General features: G+C 47.3%; 1 protein-coding gene across 1 annotated transcript in view; it reads left to right on the top strand.

Moving 5' to 3' along the window:
• Nucleotides 1-23283, top strand: part of DNASE1 (deoxyribonuclease 1) — a 57796-nt gene that overhangs the window by 25358 nt on the left and 9155 nt on the right. Inside the window, exons 2-3 of the mRNA XM_074381675.1 lie at nucleotides 391-497; nucleotides 14711-17347. The gene's annotated coding sequence lies outside the window, so the exon portion shown is untranslated. The remainder of the gene's footprint in view (nucleotides 1-390; nucleotides 498-14710; nucleotides 17348-23283) is intronic.

Genomic DNA, 23283 nt, shown 5'->3' with positions numbered 1-23283 from the left:
CGGAGGTTGCAGTGAGCCAAGATCGCACCATTGCACTCCAGCCTGGTGGCAGAGCGAGACTTACTTTCATAAATAAATAAATAATAAATAAAGTGATTCTTTTCTGTAGTCCCAGTTACTTGGGAGGCTGAGGCAGGAGGATTGCTTGAGCCCCGGACTACGGATCTAGCCTGAGCAATATAGAGAGACCCTGTCTCTCTAGACAATAAAAGTAAAAATAAAGTAAGTTTCTTACAGATGGCATATAATTGGGTAATGTATTTTTATCCATTCTGGTCATCTCTACTGATGGGAGAGTTTAATCTATTTACACTTAGTTACTGATCAGGAAAGATGTCATTTTGCTGTTTCTTTTCTGTATACCTTATAGCATTTTATTTATTTTTTTAGAGATGGAGTCTTGCTCTGTTACCCAGGCTGGAGGCAGTGGTGCAATCTTGGCTTACTGCAACCTCCACCTCCCGAGTTCAAGTGATTCTCCTGCCTCAGCTTTCCAGGTAACTGACACTACAGGCGTGTGCCGCCACACCTGGCTAATTTTTTGTGTGTGTGTGTGTGTGTGAGACAGAGTCTTCCTCTGTTACCCAGGCTGGAGTACACTGGCTCCAGTGTACTCAGATCTCAACTTACTGCAACCTCCGCCTCCGAGGTTCAAGCAATTCTCCTGCCTCAGCTTCCGGAGTGGCTGGGACTACAGGCACCCGCCACCATGCCTAGCTAATTTTTGTATTTTTAGTAAAGACGGTATTTTACCATATTGGTCAGGTTGTTCTCAAGCTCCTGACTTCAGGTGATCCACCCACCTTGGCCTCCCGAAGTACTGAGATTACAGGCATGAACCACCTCACCCCACCACCTTACAGGACTTTTTTTTTTTTTTGAGACAGAGTCTCCCTCTGTTGCCCAGGCTGGAGTGCAGTGGCATGATCTTGGCTTGCTGCAGCCTCCGCGTCCCAGGTTCAAGTGATCCTCTTGCCTCAGGCCCCCAAGTAGCTGCTATTACAGGCATGGGCCACCATGCCTGACTAATTATTGTATTTTTAGTAAAGATGGGTTTTCGCCATGTTGGCGAGGTTGGTCTCAGTGACTTCAGGTGATCCACCTGCCTTAGCCTCCCTAAGGGCTGAGATTACTGGCATGTGCCACTGCGCCAGGCCGTGGATTTTAAAATCTCTCATCTGCATTGTGGTCTTCTTTTGTGTCTACGTGGAGTTTTGTGGAGATTTTTTTGTAGTAACATGTTTAATTCTTTTATCATTCTGTTTTGTGTAATACTCTAATTTGAATTTATAGCAGCGAAACTTCAGTAACATGCAAAAATTATGCTTCCTTTCGGAGCCATTTGTTCATGAAAAATAAAAATAAAAAATTATGCTTCTTCATAGCTTCATCTCCACCCCTTTCAGTTGTCACAAAATTACACTGTTACATACTATGTGCCCCAAAACATAAACTCATAATTGTTTTAAATGCATTATTCTGCTAAGGTGTGTGTGTTACGGACACGAATGTGATCATTCTTGGTGAGTGTTCCGCGTGCTCTTTAGAGGAGTGTGTATCCTGGTGGTGTTGGATGAAGTACTCTGTAAATGTCAATTCTGTCCTGTTGCTCAGTGGTGCTGCTGAGTTCCATTACGTCCTTACTGACTTCTGCCTGCTGGACCTGTCCATTTTGATAGACGAGTGTTGAAGTTTCCAACTAAATAGTGAATTCATCTGCTTTTCCTTGCAGTTCTCAATTTTGGCCTTCAGGATTTTGATGCTCTGTTGTTAGGCATATACACATAAGGATTGTAATCTCATTTTAGAGAAATAGTCCTTTATGTTTTTGTAATATCCTTTTTCTATTTCTGATAATTTTCCTTGTTCTGAAGTCTGCTCTGCCTGAAATAAATATAGCTACTGGAACTTTCTTTTTCTTTTCTTTTTTTTTTTTTTTGAGATGGAGTTTCGCTCTTGTTACCCAGGCTAGAGTGCAATGGCATGATCTCGGCTCACCACAACCTCCGCCTCCTGGGCTCAGGCAATTCTCCTGCCTCAGCCTCCTGAGTAGCTGGGATTACAGGCACGCGCCACCACGCCCAGCTAATTTTTTGTATTTTTTTTTAGTAGAGACGGGGGTTTCACCATGTTGACCAGGATGGTCTCGATCTCTTGACCTTGTGATTCACCTGCCTCGGCCTCCCAAAGTGCTGGGATTACAGGCTTGAGCCACCGCGCCCGGCCTTCTTTTCTTTTTTTGAGATGGAGTCTTGCCCTGTTGCCCAGGCTGGAGTGCAGTGACGAGATCTTAGCTTTATCACAAGCTCCACCTCCTGGGTTCAAGCGATTCTCCTGCCTCAGCCTTCTGAATAGCTGGCATTATAGGTGTGTGTCATCATGCCCAGCTAATTTTTGTATTTTTAGTAGAGACTGGGTTTCACCATGTTGGTCAGGCTGGTCTCAAACTCCTGACCTCGTGATCTGCCCACCTCAGCCTCCCAGAGTGCTGGGATTACAGCCACCACACCCAGCCGAACTTTCTTTTGACTAGTGTTAGCCTGGTATGTCTTTATCTATCTCTTTAATTTTTTTTATTTTTATTTATTTATTTATTTTTTGAGATGGAATTTTGCTCTGTTGCCCAGGCTGGAGTTCAGTGGCGTGATCTCGACTCACTGCAACCTCCACCTCCTGGGTTCAAGCGATTCTCATGCCTCAGCCTCCTGAGTAGCTTGGATTACAGGCACCCACCACCATGCCTGGCTGATTTTTGTATTTTTAGTAGAGACAGGACTTCACCACATTCCCCAGGCTGGTCTCAAACTCCTGTCCTCAGATCAGCCGCCCGCCTCAGCCTCCCAAAGTGCTGGATTACATGTGTGAGCCACTGCGTCCGGCCTCATCTCTTTAATTTTAATCTAACTGTATCTTTATATTTGAAGTGAATTTCTCGGGTTTTTTTTTTAGATGAAGTTTTGCTCTTATTGCCCAGGCTGGAGTGCAATGGTTCAGTCTCAGCTCACTGCAACCTCCGCCTCCCGTGTTCAAGCGATTCTGCTGCCTCAGCTTCCCGAGTAGCTGGGATTACAGGCATGCACCACCACATCCAGCTAATTTGGCATTTTTAGTAGAGGCATGGTTTTTCGATGTTGGTCAGGCTGGTCTTGGACTCCCGACCTCAGATAATCCTCCTGTCTCAGCCTCCCAAAGTACTGAGATTATAGGCATGAGCCACAGCACTTGGCCAAGTCTTCTTTTAATGTTTTTTGCAAGGTTTGTTATTGATGACAGATTCCCTTAATTTTTGTTCTTCTGAGAAAAAGTCTTTATTTCTCTTCATTTTTGACCCAGCATATACTTGGGTCTTATTTTTTGATATATCCTAACAGTTTCTGTTTCTTAGTTGATATATTTAGAACATTGACATATGAAGTGATTATTAGTACAGTTAGATTAACATCTGCCATATTTATTACTGTTTTCTGTTTCTTTTATTCTTCCATTTACTTTTTCTTTTAGTCTTTCTTTTTCTGCTTTCTCTGGCTTTAATCGAGCATTTATATGATTACATTTTTTTCTCTCTTAGCATGTCAATTATGTATGTGTATATATATATATATATATATATATATATATATATATAATTTTTTATTTTTATTTTTTTGAGGCAGAGTCTTACTCTGTCACCCAGGGTGGAGTATAGTGGCCTGGTCTTGGCTCACTGCAACCTCTGCCTCCCAGGTTTAAGAGATTCTGCTGCCTCAGCCTCCTGAGTAGCTGGGACTATAGGCGCATGCTACCATACCCAGCTAATTTTTTGTATTTTTAGTAGAGACGGGGTTTCACCGTGTTAGCCAGGATGGTCTCAATCTCATCACCTCATTGTCTTTACTAAAAATATAAAAATTAGGCAGCTGTGATGGTGGGCACCTGTAATCCCAGCTACTCAGGAAGCTAAGGTAGGAGAATTGCTTGAACCTGGAAGACAGAGGATGCAGTGAGCTGAGATGGCACCATTGCACTCTAGCCTGGGTGACAACAGCAAGACTCCATCTCAAAAAGAAGTCTTTGCCCTTGAGTTTGGTATTTACAGTTACAACTAATCCAGTTCCACTTTGAAATGATGCTATACCACTTCATGGGTTGTGCACGTGTACCCAGGTTATCCTGACTGCCCTTTATGATATTGCTGTCAGTAATTTCACTTATTCATAAACTATAATCATTGAATACATTGTTGCTGGTTTGTTTTGTTGTTTGAGACAGGGTCTTGGTCTGTTGTCCAGGCTGGAATGGAATGGTGCGATCATAGTACACTGTGGCCTTGAACTCCAGGGCTCACATGATCCTCCTGCTTCAGCCCTCAAGTAGCTGAGACTATGGCTGTGTGCCACCATGCCTGGCTAATTTTTTAAAAATTTCTAGTAGAGATAGGACCTCACTGTGTTGCCCAGGCTGGTCATAAACTCCTGGTCTTAACACATTCTCCCACCTCAGCCTCCCAAAGTGTTGGGATTAACAGGTGTGAGGTACCCAGCTTTTCACAATATTGATAATAGAGTCAGAGCATCACTGTGTGGCCCAGGGTAGAGTGCAGTGGCTGTTCAGAAGTGCAGTCCCACTACTGATCAGTACAGGAGTTTTGACCTGCTTCATTTCTGACCTGGGTTTATTCACCCCTCCTTAGGCAACGTTGTGGCCCCTAAGGAGGGGAAGTGACCATTTTGATGCCAGACTTAGTGCGGACACTCAGTCCACACAGCCTAGAACTCTTGGACTCAAGCTATCCTGCCTCAGCCTCTTGAGTAGCTGGTCCTACAGGCATGCACCACCATGCCCAGCTATTGCTGTTATTATCTTGAACAAACTGTTATAAAATCAGTTGAGTAAGAAAAGTAAAGCATTTTGCCATTACTTATTTCTTCTCTAATGCTCTTCCTTTATGTAGGTCTTTATTTCTGACCTATATCATTTTCCTTCTTTCTTAAAAACTTAACATTTTTTGCAAGGCAGGTCTACTTGATGACAGATTCTCTTAATTTTTATTCATCGGAGAAAGTATTTATTTCTCTTTTGAAGGGTAATTTTACTGGATACAGATTTTTAGATTAGCAGGCTTTTTTCCCTTTCTTTCTTTCTTTTTTTTTTATTGCATTGTAGGTTTGGGGGTACATGTGAAGAACATGCAAGATTGTTGCATAGGTACACACGTGGCAGTGTGATTTGCTGCTTTCCTCCCCTTCACCTATATCTGGCATTTCTCCCCATGCCATCTCTCCCCAACTCCTCACCCCCCACTGTCCCTCCCCTAATGCCCTCAACAGACTCCAGTGTGTGACGCTCCCCTCCCTGTGTCCATGTGTTCTCATTGTTCAACACTCGCCTATGAGTGAGAACATGCAGTGTTTGATTTTCTGCTCTTGTGTTAGTTTGCTAAGAATGATGGTTTACAGGTTCATCCATGTCCCTACAAAGGACACGAACTCATCGTTTTTGATGGCTGCATAATCTTCCATGGTGTATATGTACCACATTTTCCCTATCCAGTCTATCATCGATGGCCATTTGGGTTGGTTCCAGGTCTTTGCTATTGTAAACTGTGCTGCAATGAACATTCGTGTGCATGTGTCCTTATAGTAGAATGATTTATAATCCTTTGGATATATACTCAGTAACGGGATTGCTGGGTCAAATGGAATTTCTATTTCTAGGTCCCTGAGGAATCGCCACACTGTCTTTCACAATGGTTGAACTAATTTACGCTCCCACCAACAGTGTAAAAGTGTTCCTATTTTTCCACATCCTCTCCAGCATCTGTTGTCCCTAGATTTTTTAATGATCGCCATTCTAACTGGCATGAGATGGTACCTCAATGTAGTTTTGATTTGCATTTCTCTAATGACCAGTGATGATGAGCATTTTTTCATATGTTTGTTGGCCTCATGTATGTCTTCTTTTGTAAAGTGTCTGTTCATATCCTTCGCCCACTTTTGAATGGAGTTGTTTGTTTTTTTCTTGTAAATCTGTTTTAGTTCTTTGTAAATTCTGGATATCAGCCTTTTGTCAAATGGGTAAACTGCAAAAATTTTTTCCCATTCTGTTGGTTGCCGATTCACTCTATTTACTGTTTCTTTTGCCGTGCAGAAGCTGTAGAGTTTGATTAGGTTCCATTTGTCTATTTTGGCTTTTGTTGCCAATGCTTTTGGTGTTTTGGTCATGAAGTCCTTGCCTACGCCTATGTCCTGAATGGTTTTGCCTAGATTTTCTTCTAGGGTTTTGATGGTGTTAGGTTTTATGTTGAAGTCTTTAACCCATCTGGAGTTAATTTTAGTGTAAGGTGTCAGGAAGGAGTCCAGTTTCTGCTTTCTGCATGTGGCTAGCCAGTTTTCCCAACACCATTTATTAAACAGGGAATCCTTTCTCCATTGCTTGTTTTTGTCAGATTTGTCAAAGATCGGATGGTTGTAGATATGTTGTGTTGCCTCCGAGGCCTCTGTTCTGTTCCATTGGTCTATATCTCTGTTTTGGTACCCGTACCATGCTGTTTTGATTACTGTAGCCTTGTAATATAGTTTGAAGTCCGGTAATGTGATGCCTCCCACTTTGTTTTTTTTGCTTAGAATTGACTTGGCTATGCGGGCTCTCTTTTGGTTCCATATGAAGTTTAAGGTGTTTTTTTCCAGTTCTGTGAAGAAGGTTACTGGTAGCTTGATGGGGATAGCGTGGAATCTGTAAATTACTTTGGGCAGTATGGCCATTTTCACAATATTGATTCTTCCTAACCATAAACATGGAATGTTTCTTTATCTGTTTGTGTCCTCTCTTATTTCGTTGAGCAGTGGTTAGTAGTTCTCCTTGCAGAGGTCCTTTACGTTGCTTGTTAGTTGTATTCCTGGGTATTTTATACTCTTTGTAACAATTGTGAATGGCAGTTCATTCTTGATTTGGCTCTCTTTAAGTCTGTTACTGGTGTATAGGAATGCTTGTGATTTTTGCACATTGATTTTGTATCCTGAGACTTTGCTGAAGTTGCTTATCAGTTTCAGGAGATTTGGGGCTGAGACTGTGGGGTCTTCTAGATATACAACCATGTCATCTGCAAATAGAGACAATTTGACTTCCTCCTTTCCTATTTGAATACCCTTTATTTCTTTTTCTTGCCTGATTTCTCTGGCTAGAACTTCCAATACTATATTGAATAGGAGCGGTGAGAGGGGGGAATCCTTGTCTAGTGCCAGATTCGAAAGGGAATGCTTCCACTTTTTGCCAATTCAGTATGATATTGGCTGTGGGTTTGTCGTAAATAGCTTTTATTATTTTGAGATACATTCCATCAATACCTAGTTTATTGAGGGTTTTTAGCTTAAAGGGCTATTGAATTTTGTCAAAGGCCTTCTCTGCATCAATTGAGATAATCATGTGGTTTTTGTCTTTGGTTCTGTTTATGTGGTGAATTACGTTTAGAGACTTGCGTTATGTTGAACCAGCCTTGCATCCCCGGGATGAAGCCTACTTGATTATGGTGGATAAGCTTTTGATGTGCTGTTGCAGTCGGCTTGCCTGTATTTTATTGAAGATTTTTGCATCTATGTTCATCATGGATATTGGTCTGAAGTTTTCTTTTCTTGTTGAGTCTCTGCCGGGTTTTGGTATCAGGATGATGTTGGTCTCATAAAGTGATTTGGGAAGGATTCCCTGTCTTTGGATTATTTGGAATAGTTTCAGAAGGAATGGTACGAGCTCCTCTTTGTATGTCTGGTAGAATTTGGCTGTGAACACGTCTGGACCTGGGCTTTTTTTGGGTGGTAGGTTCTTAATTGTTGCTTCAACTTCAGACCTTGTTACTGGTCTATTCAGGGTTTCAACTTTTTCCTGGTTTAGGCTTGGGAGGAGGCAAGTGTTCAGGAATTTATTAGTTTTTTTTTTTTTTTTTCTCTTTACAACACTGTAAGTATTCCCCCTACTCTTTTTCCTTGAATAATTTCTCAAGCCCAATTTCTTATCCTTTCTCTTTTGTAGGTAAGGAATTTATTTCCCTGTGGCTTCTCTCAAGATTTTGTCTTTGAATTTCTTTAGTTTATTGTAGGCTTACATGTACTTTGTTTTGCTTTTGTTTTTTGGTATTTATTCTACTTGGTATTCTGTGAGCTCTCCAGATCTGTTTGGCATCCGTCACCAATTTTGGAAAATTCTCAGTCATTATTGCTTCAGATATTTCTCCTGTTCCTTTCTGCATGTTGTTATCTTCCACTACCCCCATTATGCATATTTATGCCTTTCTAATTGTCCCACAGTTCTTGGATGTTCTTTTCCATCTTGTTAATTCTTTCGTCTTTGCGTTTCAGTTTTGGAAGTTGCTATTGACATTGTTTTCAAGCTCACTTTCCTTTGGCTGTGTCTAATCTATTGATGAATCCATCAAAGACATTCTTCACTTCTCTTACAGTTTTTTTTGTTTGTTTCTTTCTAGCATTTCCTTTTGATTCTTTCTTCGAGTTTTTATCTCTGCTTACATTACCAATCTATTTTTGTCTGCTGTTTCCATTAGAGCCCTTAGCATGTTAATCATAGTTGTTTTATTTTATTTTATTTTACTTATTTTTTTTTTTTGAGACGGAGTTTCACTCTTGTTACCCAGGCTGGAGTGCAATGGTGCGATCTCGGCTCACTGCAACCTCTGCCTCCTGGGTTCAGGCAGTTCTCCTGTCTCAGCCTCCTGAGTAGCTCAGATTACAGGCATGTGCCACCATGCCCACCAATTTTTTTGTATTTTTAGTAGAGATGGGGTTTTGCCATATTGACCAGGATGGTCTCGATTTCTTGACCTCGTGATCCACCTGCCTTGGCCTCCCAAATTGCTGGGATTACAGGCATGAGCCACCGCGCCCAGCCCATAGTTGTTTTAAATTAGAGTTGTTAGCTATGATAATTCTAACATCTCTGCTATTTCTGAGTTTGGTTTTGATGCTTGCTGTATCTCTTCAAAGTCTGCTTTTTTTTTTTTTTTTTTTTTTTTTTTTTTGATGGAGTCTCACTCTGTTGCCCACGCTGGAGTGCAGTGACACGATCTCAGCTCACTACAACCTCCGCCTCCCTGGTTCAAGTGATTCTCTGGCCTCAGCCTCCCAAGTAGCTGGGGCTGCAGGTGCATGCCACTTTGCCCTGCTAATTTTTTGTATTTTTAGTAGAGACGAGGTTTCACTGTGTTAGCCAGAATGGTCTCGATCTCCTGACCTCATGATCTGCCCTCCTCAGCCTCCCAAAGTCCTGGGATTATAGGCATGAGCCCCCTTACCCTGCCCAAAGTCTGCTTTTTGTGCCTTGTAATTTTTTTTTGTTGAAAACCAGACGTGATGTACTTGTTAAAAGGAATTGAGAAGGCCAGGCACGGTGGCTTACAGCTGTAATCCCAGCACTTTGGGAGGCCAAGTGGGGAGGATCACTTGAGCCCAGTAATTGAAGACCAGCGTGGGCAACATAGAGACCCCCTCTCTACTAAAAATACAAAAACTAGCCGGGCATGGTGGCACCCACCTGTAATCCCAGCTACTCTGGAGGCTGAGGCACGATAATTGCTTGAACCTGGGAGGCAGAGGTTGCAGTGAGTCGAGATCTCACCACTGCACTTCAGCCTGGGCGACAGAGTGAGACTCTGTCTAAAAAAAAAAAAAGAAAAAAAAGGTAACTGAGGAAAATAGCCCTTGAGTGTGAGTATTTTAGTTTATCTGGCTAGGAGTTAGGCTCTGTCTACTGTTGGCTGTAAGTATAGGTATCAGAACTAAAATTTCCTCCTATATGTTTTTTCTTCCTTGGGTTTCCCTAGAGCAGGGATCCCCAAACTTTTCACACAGGGGGCCAGTTCACTGTCCCTCAGACCCTTGGAGGGCCAGACTGTGCAAAGTGTGACACCCTTCACAGCCAGCGCTGCTGCCTCCACTATCACAGACAGCGGTATATAGTTGTCACAGGCCCAGCACCACCTCCAGTGCTGTATACAGGAATGGCGGTGATCAGCCTGTGACACTGTGTATACAGCATCCTGGACATCTGCAGCAGCGGTGGGCCTCTTCTGTGGGAAGCCCACTGCTGCATGTTTCCCCTATTATAAGACACCTCCTAAAAGTAAGACAGCCCCCGTCTTTTGGGGGTAAAATTAATATAAGACAGGGTCTTATAATAGGGGAAACACAGTGTGTAGTAATGTGGAGGGAGACTTTTGGGCAAAGGGAGGTTATAGGGGCCATTATGTTGTTGTACATTTGGGGGAGTATGGGGGCCATTGTACTGTATAGTAATGGTTATAGTGCTTTGCCTTTCTTCCTACTTCTGCTGTCATTTCACACTGCTTCCAGTGATGTGGGGCCCTGCAGCCTCAGACCGGATGTGTGTCATATGATGTGCTTCCGGAGCCGTGACGCATGCGTCCCGTGTCACCGGAAGTAGTACCGTAAGTGAGTGACGCAGCGCTTTGTGGCGCTGCCACATACAGTGCTCCTCTCACTGCCCACCAGTGAAAGAGGTGCCCCTTCCTGAAGTGCCACGGGGGCTGGATAAATGGCTTCAGGGGGCCGCATGCGGCCCGAGGGCCGTAGTTTGGGGACTCCTGCCCTAGAGACTTGTTAAATAAAGTCTGAGATATGCAGGTTTTTCTGTTCTTTTCCCCTGTTATTATATAGGAGCCCTATGTATGTGGTGGGAAGGAGGGGAACTAAGTCCTGTGGATAGGTCTCAATCTTTGTGTGAGCCTGTGCCCATGGCATGTGACTTTCACCAGCACTTCTCACTTGGGATTTTTGTCCCCTTTGGTGAAACAGGAAGGGAGAGGGGGCTGGAGTTGGGCCTTTTCTTTCCTGCCCGTAGAAGGCTTGAGGGTGCTTAAGTTGGGTCAGCCTTTCCCTTAGTCTGATTAGGGCCTTGGAAAACCTGATTAAGTTGGGCTCCTGTAAAATAGTCTCCCTTGAGGACAGGCCTTGTTAAGGACAGAAAACTCCGAAGACATTCCACATGGCTGCTTTCCTCCCACCCCTGCCAGAAGCAGGAGGGTATTTTTTATTTTTATTTTTTAATTTTGAGATGGAGTCTTACTCTGTTGCCCAGGCTGGAGTTCAGTGGCACGATCTCGGCTCACTGCAACCTCTGCTGTCCTGGTTTAAGCAATTCTTCTGCCTCAGCATCCTGAGCAGTTGGGATTATAGGTGCATGCTACCACACCTGGCTAATTTTTATATTTTTAGTAGATACCTGATTTTACCATCTTGGTCAATAGAGATGGGGTTTCACCATCTTGATCTTGAACCCCTGACCTTGTGATTCACCCACCTCAGCCTCCGAAAGTGCTGGTCTTACAAGCGTGAGCCACCACGCCCAGCCCACAGGAGGGGATTTTTTCTCTGATCTTGAGTGTGAGAACCTGGTAGGCCTCATGGAGGTTAAGTCCACATTGAGTCTCCAGCAGTTGATGAATTGCTGTGTAAGCTTTCCCACCCTCGTTTCTGCTCTTGGGCTTCTGCTCACGTAGGCTCCACTTCACTACATTGACCTGTCTCCAGTGTCAGGGGCAGCATTTGCCCTGTAACTTCAATTCTCTGATGCATCTAAAAGGGGTTGTTTTCCAGTTCAGTTTTTTTCTTGTAAGGATGGTAGTGACAACTTCTAAGCTCCTTACATTTATGACCAAGGAAGAAAAGTCCTTTGCCTTCATTTTTAAATATATTTGGTGGATAAAGATAATTCCAGTTAAAAAAAAAACAAGAAAATAAAAATTCCAGTTGACAGGATTTTGTGGGGTTTTTTTTTCCCCAATACCTTAAGAATGTTACTGTTGCCAGGCACGGTGGCTCACGCCTATAATCCCAGCATTTTGGGAGGCCAAGGAGGGCAGATCACAAAGTCAGGAGATCGAGACCATCCTGGCCAACATGGTGAAACCCCTTCTCTACTAAAAATACAAAAAAAGCCAGGCATCGTGGCCCACGCCGGTAGTCCCAGATACTCAGGAGGCTGAGGCAGGAGAATTGCTTGAACCCGGGAGCCGGATGTTGCAGTGAGCTGAGATTGCGCCATTGCACTCCAGCCTGGGTGACAAGAGTGAGACTCCTGCTCAAAAAAAGTTACTTCTTTGTCTTCTGGCTTGCAGCAGAAGTATCATGTCATTCTTAACTGTATTTATCAGTATATAATATACTTTACAGCTTAACTGCTTTTATGACTTTTTAATTTAACACTGGTTTTCTACAACTTGATTATGAGGTGTCTTGGTATAGCTTTCTTGAGGTTTCTTGACCTTCTTGGATGTGGGAATTTATAGTTTTAATAATATTTGGTCAATTTTTGCTTATTTCTTCAAATATCATTTCTGTCGCCTCTTTTTTTTTCCTAGGACTTTCAATTATGTGCACATTAGACAGCCTGATAGTGTACAACAGTTTTTTTCTCTTTGCCTTATTTGAGTAGTTTCAATTGCTATGTCTTTAAATTCATGAGTCTCTTTTCTCTTTCAGTGTTCATTTGATGTTAATTCCATCTAGTGTATTTTTTTCATTTCAGATACTGTGTTTACTGTCTCTAGAACTTCCATTTGGATCTTTCTTTATCTTCCATTTTGTCGTCATGCTCATGTTTCTCCTTTTTTTTTTTTTTTTGAGACGGAGTTTCGCTCTTGTTACCCAGGCTGGAGTGCAATGGCGCAATCTCCGCTCACCGCAACCTCCGCCTCCTGGGTTCAGGCAATTCTCCTGCCTCAGCCTCCTGAGTAGCTGGGATTACAGGCACACGCCACCATGCCCAGCTAATTTTTAGTATTTTTAGTAGAGACGGGGTTTCACCATGTTGACCAGGTTGGTCTCGATCTCTCGACCTTGTGATCCACCCGCCTCGGCCTCCCAAAGTGCTGGGATTACAGGCTTGAGCCACCGCGCCCGGCCTGTTTCTCCTTAAACACATGACGCTTATTTTTATTAACTATTGTCTGCTAGTTCCTTGATCTGTCATTTCTAGGTCAGTTTCTGTTGACTGTTTATGGTTATAGGTCGTATTTTCCTCTCTTTCTTGTATTTCTGTTGCAGCAATTTATTATTGCCTCTCAACTCTAAATCCACCCTTCATTGCCCCTGTGATACTGGAACATTTCTCCTTTGCCCCATGCTGGTCTTTGTCAGTGAAGAGTGTTGAGGAGAAAAGGGCATTTCCTTGTCCTGTGCACTTTGCTTACACCTGTCTGTGACTCGAGCTAGCATGTGGGACACATAGGGTGCTCAGGCAGGTCCCATAGCACCCCGGCTAGCCTCCTGGGAGCTTTCTGGTGAGTTTAACAGCACCCCACCCCAACCCCCCTGCTTTCCAGCACTTCTCAAACAGCCTTCTAGCTCATTGTGTTAGCACCCTTGCAAGTGGTTCTTGGGCTCTGGCCTTGTCCTGGGACAGCCCAGTGAACTTCATCTATTGGGTAGTTGTGACCATACCCTCTCCTCGGTCTGAATCCTTCCCTTAGTCACCTCCCTTTACCCTAGGGTATTTTGTAGATTTCTCTTTATTCCCTCTTAGTTAACTCCCTGTAAATAGTTAATAATTCTTACACTAAACTTCCCTCGTTTAAGGTACCATGTGGTTTCTGACTCCTGGCTGGACCCTGACTGATAGACTTGGTGATTTTTTTTTTTTTTTTGAGACGGAGTTTCGCTTTTGTTACCCAGGCTGGAGTGCAATGGCGCGATCTCAGCTCACCGCAACCTCCACCTCCTCACCGCAACCTCAGGCAATTCTCCTGCCTCAGCCTCCTAAGTAGCTGGGATTACAGGCATGCGCCACCATGCCCAGCTAATTTTTTGTATTTTTAGTAGAGACGGGGTTTCACCGTGTTGACCAGGATGGTCTCGATCTCTCGACCTCGTGGTCCACCCGCCTCGGCCTCCCAAAGTGCTGGGATTACAGGCTTGAGCCACCATGCCCGGCCTAACTTGGTGATTTTTTAAATTAGATGCTGAATATTGTGAATTTTAAATTGTTGGCTGGGCTGGGTGTGGTAACTCACACCTATAATCTCAGCACTTTGGGAGACTGAGGCAGGTGGATCACTTGAGCTCAGGAGTTCAAGACCAGCCTGGGCAAGTAGTGAGATCCTGTCTCTACAAAAAACAAATTGTTGGCTGCTGAATTTTGTTGAATTCCTTTGAATAATACTGGGTTTGGGTGTAGAATGCAGTTAAGTTTCTTGGAAGCAGCAACCCTTCAGAGGCTTCTTAGTTCAGTGGGTCCAGTGCTGCTTTAGTCTGCAGTTGATTTAGCTCAATTACTAAGGGTGATGCCCTTCTGCAGATTCTGTACAGTACCCTGTGAATGAAGAGATCTCTCCAGAGTGGCTTGTAGGAACACAAATACTCCCTGCGTGAACTCTGGGGATTGTTTTGTTTGATTCTTTCCTGGGCCTCCTCGTATAGTTTTTCTCACTCAGGCACAGATCTGTTTTCAGCTAAAGACTCCAGTGGACCCTCTGCAGATCCTGGCTGTGCCTCTTTATGTGGCTGCCTCCTCCCAGGACTCTGCCCCACAAGTAGCAGCTGCCTTGGCCTCCGTAGCCTGTAAACGGGTCCCTGTTACTCCATCCTACTGGGGTATATAAATGGAGAATCAACAAAACAGCCTATCAGGAGCTTGCTGAAGTTTCAACGTAGGTGGTGCCTGCTGGCTAAGCTGATGGGCTTGATTAACACTCCCCTTTACCTTCTTACAGTAACCACCGTGTGACTGGGCATGGCAAGACAGCAAAGGCTTGCTCAGTGAGCGATGCAACACCAGCCTGGGTGGCGGCCTCTCCAGCAAGTTTCATGTCACTAGCTTTCTGTGGCTGTCACTGCTGGGCCCAGGCGCCTCTGAAGATCAGCACCTCCTCATGGGTTCAAGCAAGGACAGGAGCCATTCACCCATGGGCTCGAAAGGACAGAGCCACTGTCCTGCCTCGATGGCTCCACCATGTCTCCAGTGGACTTTGAACAATGGGGAGCTGGCCCAGTAGGGCCACCTGTGTGTGGTCACTCGGCTTTGGGTGGATTAGAGGACCAAGCTAGACTCATCCCCAGCCCCCGGGTGCTGTTGCTGCTCCTGCCTGACGCCCCATCCACAGCTGCAGCTGTGGCGGGGTGGCTGGTGGTGGCCAGCGTGGCCATGCTGCAGCTCCATGCTGGGGAGGGGTGTGGCCCGAAAAGCAGCTACCCCTCCGTGTGGGCCAGTGGGGAGGATCCTAGGAAGCAGCCCTGCAAGGTGAGTGGACGTGTTGATGTGGTACGAGGTGAGAAGCAGCTCTGCTCCCAGAGCCCTGTGGTTCCCGGAGTGAGGCTCGCAGACTCCTTGCCTGCTCTGCTCTGCTGGGTGCTTTCCTGTCCCAGGACTGGGACCTTGGAGGGAGCCTGTCTGCCCATGTTCACGGGCCCTGCATAGGCAGGCCCTCTGGGGAGCCCCTCATGGCCTGTGGGGAGTCTGGGGCAGGGCAAGGGACATCATCTTCCACCCACCACAGGCCTTGGGAGGCGTCTGTCTTGAAGGCCACCCCTGTGGGAAGGCCTCTTTCGTGTGGCTCTTTCCCCATGAAATGGCTTCTCCATACCGTTCAGCCCCACAGGTGCCCTGAGAAAACACAACGTGCTTTCTGCACACATCACAGCCCCCAGAGAAGAGTTTGGTTACAGAGAATCTGACGGTTCATGGCCTCCTGAGGGTGGCTCAGTGGGAGAAGTCCCCAGGGGAGCTTGGGGCCCATGGCCTCCCACGGCCCAGGTGTGGCTGCCCACTGGGCAGCCCACATTGCCTCAGTGTCCTGCGTTCAGGGTGCCTGGGGGCTGGAAGGGGAGCAGGGGCCTGGGACCAGTGGCTCACAGGGACCTGGGGAGATGGGAGAACTGGGGAAGCAGCCTTCCCAGCCGTCCCACCCAGGGAAGGAGCGGCCAGAGTTGGAAAAAATACAGCACTACCTTGGCCTTGGTCTCTGCCTCAGACCCGAGGGTCTGGCAATAGCTGTGGTGGCAGCTGTGTCGTGGGGGCGGCATCATGGCCCTGGCATTGGCCCTAGGACTGTGGACCAGCACAGACCATCACGAAGTTTCTGCTCGGCTCGGTGTGGGAGCCCCTCCTAGCCATGAAGACAGGCCACGTCAGCCCCCAGCATCTGTTGCCCGACAGCTCTGTCCTTTGCCTGGGGCCTCTGTGTCACGTGGAATCATTCCGAGTTCTCCGCTTTCTGGCGGCAGCATCTTCTAAGCACTGCTTACTCCGCAGACCGTCCTGCCCTCCCGTTAGAAGCCATCCGTGGGCACTCCAGTGCCACCTGTGGTAAGTCCTGCATCCTGCCAGGCCATGGGATGTGGAGGCTGAAGGGTCCAACTTGGCCAGGAGCCTGACCCCGCCCCTTCCTCGGAGAGGCCTCACAGTGAGCAGGGGCAGCCAGCAGCCGGGGAGAGCGGAGCCCCGGCACTGTGGCTCCAGAACAGAAGGTGCCCTCTGACACCCTTTCACCCAGCATGTTCTCCGTGAGCACCTGCCGTGGCCCGGGCCTCACTCTCAGTGCTGCCGGCTGAGCCCAGCTCTCGTGGGCTTGCGTGAGGCTGACTGCTGTGTGAGTTGCATGGGATCTTCAGTGAGGAATAGACACGCAGGGCGGAGGTCGGGGGGTAGGACGGCATGCGCTCGCCGACGCTGGAGGATACGAAAGAGGCTCTAGCGAAGGAAAGGACAAGCCGTGGAGGAAGCAAAGCGCTGAAGGGAGGGACAGTGCGACCGCCTCAAACTGTCAACCTGAAACAAGCAGTAGTGTCTGCAAATGAGCCCCAGGGCTAGCCCTGGGCAGGAAGCAGCAGTGACATGAGGTTCTTGTCAGAAGCCTGTAGGGGCAGGGTAGGGCCTCTCCTGAGGACAGACACCCCCATGGTCTTTGAGGAGCTGTAGGGTGAGCTTGTGGTGGAAGCAGTTTCCATGTCCTGGCATGTGCTGTGGTGTTAGGACATCTTACATGACCCTGGAGTTGACATGAGGATGCAGAGGTCTTCCGTTCCAGAGGACACGTGGCTGGGCAGAGGGAAAGGCCTTGTGTCCCTGGCGCACTCTCGTCTGGCACACCGCTGGATGGGACATCCGTGGCTGGAAGATGTCCTTGTGGCCTATGCTGTTTGGACCAGCCTGGCTGGTTATCAGTCCACGTCCTCACCCACTCCCCTTTTCAGTGAGTTATTCCAGGTCCCACAGGCTGTGCCTCTGGTGTGGAAGAGCTCGTGGCGAGGCACACCCGCCGAGGACTGGAGGAGCTGGCCACCGTTCAGAAGGCCCCAGCTTGAAGGCCAGTAGAGCCACCCAGAAGCTCAACGCAGGCAAGCTTGCAGAGGTGAGTCCCACTTCCTGTTCCCGCGTGGGCGCTTCTCCCTAGGGCAGGATGCTGAGAAGCTGGCCAGGGGTGGCTGCTGAGTGGCAGAGAAGCCAGAGAGCTGCAGGAAATATCCTGGGGCTGAGAGACCAAGATGGGGGCTCCGGGCTGCTGAGGCAGCTGGACCTGATGGGCCAAGACCCTTGAGCAAAAGGAACCAGAGAAGAGAGACAGACATTCAGCCATTTGCTGATGAAGCTGCTTAAGGCAGAGGAGCAGAAAGTGGCTGAAAAGCAGAGCGGGATTTTTGGCAGTTTTGTGGAGTTAGGGAATAGTGTGGGGCCTATCAGGTGGAAGGGCCCTACGAAATATCCCAGGCTCAGGTGGGTGTGGTGGCTCACACCTGCAATCCCAGCACTTTGGGAGGCCAAGGTGGGCTGATCACAAGGTTGGGAGATCGAGACCATCCTGGCTAACATGGTGGAACCTCCACTAAAATACAAAAAAATTAGCCGGGCTTGGTGGCACGTGCCTGTAATCCCAGCTACTTGGGAGGTTGTGCCAGGAGAATTGCTTGAACCCAGGAGGGTGAGGTTGCAGTGAGCCAAGCTTGTGCCACTGCACTCCAGCCCAGGCAACAGAGTAAGACTGGCTCTCAAAAAAATGAAATAAAATAAAGGTTTTTAAAAATTAGCTGTGGGCCGGGCGCGGTGGCACTTTGGAAGGCCGAGGCGGGTGGATCACGAGGTCAACAGATCGAGACCATCCTGGTCAACATTGGTGAAACCCCGTCTCTACTAAAATACAAAAAATTAGCTGGGCATGGTGGCGCGTGCCTATAATCCCAGCTACTCAGGAGGCTGAGGCAGGAGAATTGCCTGAACCCAGGAGGCGGAGGTTGCGGTGAGCCGAGATCGCACCATTGCACTCCAGCCTGGGTAACAAGAGCGAAACTCCGTCTCAAAAAAAAAAAAAAAAAAATTAGCTGTGTATGGTGGCACATATCTGTGGTCCCAGCTACTTGGGAGACTGAGGAGGGAGGAATGTTAGTGTCTAGGAGGGAGAGGCTGCAGTGAGCTATGAGTGCACCACTGCACTCCGACCTGGGCCACAGAATGAGACCCTGTCTCAAGAAAAAAAGAAAAAAAATTATAAATCCAGTAGGTGTATTTACCAGGAGATTGGAGTCAGCTGAGAAAAAGATAGTGCTCTAGAAGGAGGGTCAACAGAAAACACTTTGTGAGACTGGCACAGTGGCCACTCCTGCAGTCCCAGCACTTAGGGAGGCTAAGGCAGGCAGATCAGTTGAGCTCAGGAATTCAAGACCAGCCTGGGCAACATGGCAAAACCCCGTCTTTACAAAAAAAAAAAAAAAAAATACAAAACATGAGCCAGGCCTGGTGGCACATGCCTGTGGTTCCAGCTTCTTGGGAGGTTGAGGTAGAAGGATCACTTGAGCCTGGGAGGCTGCAGTGAGCTGAGATCATGCCACAGCACTCCAGCCTGGGCTGCACAGTGAGAGACCCTGTCTCATTTCCTTAAAAATGGAAAGAAAAAAAAAAAAGAATTTAAAAAGAAAATGCCTCACAGATACCACCACAACCAGCTCACTTTATACTGGGTGCCCTCCCTGTCCTTTCTGTGGCACCCCCAGCCTTGGACAGGGAGGGGGCGTGGCTGAGAAGGCCTTTGTACTTGGGAGAGACCGAGGTGGCTTTGGAATTGAGGAGTCACTTTTCATTGCGACCCCATTGGAAACATCAGCGCGCTGGATTAGCCTGTGGCTTTGTTTCGATCCTCACTGGGAACCTGAGTTCTCATTGTCCTCAGGGACTCAGGCTGCGGGTGTGCTAACCTTCCCGTGCAGCTGAGAAAGCGGCTTTTGAGACAAACTTCTTTTCATTTGCATCTCTCCTAAAAGGAGAGTGCTCAAAAGCAGCAGCGCTGGGAGCGCGTGGGGAGGGACGGGCAGCCAGCGGAGGCTGAGCCAAGATGCCGTGGTTCAGGCCCACAGCTCCTGCAAGGCAGAACGCGAGTGCCAGCCTTCCGTAGCAGGCTGGGGTGGGGAAGGGGTGGTCTGCTGCGGAGCGCGACTGTGCAGCTGTTGTGAATCTTTGCAATTCAGATGTGTGGTGTTCTGAGAAATTTCCCATCCTGGGTTATTGCTTTCTTTATAATGAAGAGAAATAAATTCATGAGTGATGGTGTGCCCGGGCTAGGGCATAGGGCAAAGGCAGCGCACTGGGCTGTGGTGACTGCAGCCTCCTCAGGTGTGGGGCAGGGGCTACAGCATTGTCATGGCAAAGACACTGGCATTTTACCTGAGCACAGGATAGGAACCGTTTTTGGATTTTCTGTTTGTTTTGAGGTGGAGTCTTGCTGTGTTGCCAGGCTGGAATGCAGTGGCGAGATCTCGGCTCACTGCAACCTCCGCCTCCTGGGTTCAAGCGATTCTCCTGCCTTGGCCTCCTGAGTAGCTGGGACTACAGGTGTCTACCACCACGCCCAGCTGGTATTTGTATTTTTAGTAGAGAAGGGGTTTCACTGTGTTAGCCAGGCTGGTCTTGATCTCTTGACCCTGTGATCTACCTGCCTCAGTCTCCCAAAATGCTAAAATGACAGGCGTGAGCCACCAAGCCCAGCTGGTAGTAGCTCTTTATCCTCTCAGATGCTTTGTCCCTGGGGCCAGTAAACACTTCCCAAGGGAAAATAGAGCAGGAACCCCAAATTTGCCAGCTGAGGGCAGGTAGGCCTTGTGGGGCCGTGGAAACCACTGCACTGCTGGGAGGTTCCGGTCAGCTGAAGCCCAGTGTCCAAGTGCCACCTGGACGCCCTGCAATGTCCACTTGCTGGGTTCTCAAGAGCTTTCTCTGGGGGCCTTGTGGGGGTGGGGGACTCTTGCCTGGCCTGGAGCTGCTGGGTGGGAGGTGGCTTTGTGGCTCAGCTGTGTCCAGCAGTGGCTGGCTGTGGAGCGCCTCTTCTGCTTCAGTAATACGTTAATGGGCGAGAAAGACCACTGTTTTCTGGGCTACGCTTCCTGGAGCTTGTGTTCCAGGAAGCCAGCCATAAACGAGCTGGCCATAAATGAGGGTAAACAGGTACCCGAGTAAACATACCAGAGCAAATCAGCCTTACAGGCCCAGCAGAGATGAACCTGGGGCCATGTGGGCGTAGGGGTTGGGTGGGGAGAGGATGTCCTCTGAAGAGGTGACATTTAAGCTGAAACTGGAAGGACAAGGAGGCCCCAGCTCTCCAGGCAGAGCAGAAGGCTCAGGGGTCAGAATCCAGTAGGTCACGGTAAGCATTGGGTTTCGTGTTAGGGTTAATGAGAAACTGGTGACAGATTTTAAGTAGGGGAATAATGAGATCTAATTACATACTTGCAGGATATTCTGGGAGCTGTGAGGACAGTTGGGACAGGTACCTGGAAGCAGGGTGGCTACAGGGAGAGGCAGTGATGTCAGGGCTGGTGTGGAGGCTGCAGGGTCTGGAGGACGTGCAGACTCAGGGTGCATGGAGGGCGGGGCTGGGGGGGAGCGGAGCCCAGGATGATCTCCGGTCTTCCAACACCTGGATGGTGGTGGGGCCACAGACATGAGCAGGGAAGGACAGGGAAGGCCTCATGCCCATCAGACCTGTCTGAGGGGAGATGTTCCGTCCATGGCTTCGGAGGACAGCAGGGAGTGTTTGCTGAGCAGGCATAAGCAGAGGGTCTTTCTAAGATGCAGGTCTGGGCATTTAATTTTTCGTGTGTGGTTTCATTTTACTATTAACTGTTCCCTTATTTTGGATGTTGCATCATATCCAGCAGTATTTTAAGAAACTAATCATGGGATTCTTTTTTCTTTTTTGAGACCAAGTCTCCCTCTGTCACCCAGGCTGGAGTGCAGTGGCTTGATCTCTGCTCACTGCAACCTCCACCTCGGGGTCAAGCAAGTCTCCTGCTTCAGCTTCCCGAGTAGCTGGGACTACAGGTGTGTGTCACCACACCTGGCTAAGTTTTTGTATTTTTAGTGAAGACAGGGTTTCACTGTGCTAGGTCTCAATCTCCTGACCTCCTGATCTGCCCACCTCAGCCTCCAAAAGTGCTGGGATTACAGGCATGAGCCACCGCGCCCAGCCTTTTTGCTTCTTTCTGAGATAAAGTCTTGCGCTGTCACCCAGGCTGGAGTGCAGTGGTGCAATCATGGCCCATTACAGCTTTGGCCTTCCAGGCTTAAGCAGTCCTCCTGCCTCAGCCTCCCAAGTAGCTGGGACCCGAGATATGTGCCTCTATGCCTGGTTAATTTTTAAATTTTTTGTTGAGACCATTTCTTGCCATTTTACCTATACTGATTTTAAACTACTGGGCTCAAGCAGTCCTCCCACTATTGACTCCCAAAGTGCTGGAATTACAGGCTTGAGGCACCACACTCAGCCAGAAAATTTCAGCATATTCAAGAGTGTTAAAAACCTTCCTGTACTCAATACCCAGCCTCAGGGTAATTTTGAAGCAAATCCCAGGTACCAGACCACTTCATCTTTCAGTATTTTATTAATAATATGTGACTCCGAAATATAAGGCCAGGTACTGTAGCTCATACCTGTAATCCCAACATTTTGGGAAGCCAAGGCAAGGAGGATCACTGGAGCCCAGGAGTTTGAGACCAGCCTGGGCAACGTAGTGAGACCCCCACCCCATCAAAAAAAAAAAATTTTTTACAATTAGCCAGGTGTGATGGCTCACACCTGTAATCCTAGCACTTTGGGAGGCTGAGGTGGGCGGATCATTTGAGGCCAGGAGTTCAAGACTGCCCAGGCCAACATGGTGAAACCCTATCTCCACAAAAAATAAAAAAATTAGCCAGGCACGGTGGTGCATGTCTGTAATCCCAGCTACTAGAGAGACTGAGGCAGGAGAATTGCTTGAACCTGGGAGGCGGAGGTTGCAGTTAGCCGAAATGGTGCCACTGCACTCCAGCATGGGTGGTAGAGCAAGAACCTGTTTCAAAAAAAAAAAGAAAGAAAAAAATTAGCCAGGTGAGGTGGCACATGCCAGGAGGCTGAGGCGGGATGACCCCTTCAGCCCAGGCTTCAGTGCACTGCAATTGTGCCTGTGAAAAGCCACTGCACTCCAGCCTGGGCAACATAGCAAGACCCTGTTTCTAAAACAGTTCTTTAAAAAAGAAAACATAAGGACCCATAAGAGTCCTTACAAACTTAAGAGTTTTAAGGGCCTCTGTCCTTGTATAAAATTTCCCCAGTTGCTGCGTTAGTGTTTTACTTTCCTGGATTGCCTCTTACGTGATTTGTTACATAAATGTCTGTTCGTTTGAATAAAAGATTGGATGTTTTATAGGATCTAAATAAGGTCCACACATTTTATTGATATATCTCGTTTTATTATTTATCATCCATCTCAAAATGTCAGTTTTTGTAATCTGAGTTCTGCCTCTCTTCTTCTCATTTGGAACTCTGTTGATGAGCCTGTAGTTTTCCCTGTACAGTTTCCCACAGTCTGGGTCATATCGTGTCCTCATGGTGCTGTCGAACACGAGCCTCTGTCCTTGTATTTGTCATTTAGATCTAGAGGCTTGATCAGATTCAAGATTGTTTTGGCCAGAACTCTTCTAAGTGCTGCTCCCTGTGGTCTTGGATTAGAAGGGACCGAGCTGTCTTTGTGATGTTAGCAGCCACTGACATCAAGGCTGAGATTAGGGACTGCAAAATGGTGAGTTTCAAAGGCTAGCATTCCTTCCTTATGTATTAGCTGGAATCCACCTGTTTAAAGACAGCCTTCTCGAACTCTGGGGTACTGAGCAGTACTCTTGCACAGGAAAGGCAGAACATTGCCTTGATCCTTTGACTTTGTTTGCCTTTTTGCAGAGTAACGAGCTGACTCCCTAGCACCCCCGCAAGGTGGCTAATAATTATTTAATACCAATGTGAACTCATGTTTTGAAATACAGTGATAGGTT

The sequence above is a fragment of the Saimiri boliviensis genome, chromosome 12 (assembly GCF_048565385.1).
Source record: "Saimiri boliviensis isolate mSaiBol1 chromosome 12, mSaiBol1.pri, whole genome shotgun sequence".
Classification (NCBI taxonomy): Eukaryota; Metazoa; Chordata; class Mammalia; order Primates; family Cebidae; genus Saimiri; species Saimiri boliviensis.
This window is presented reverse-complemented; position numbering and strand designations above follow the sequence as displayed.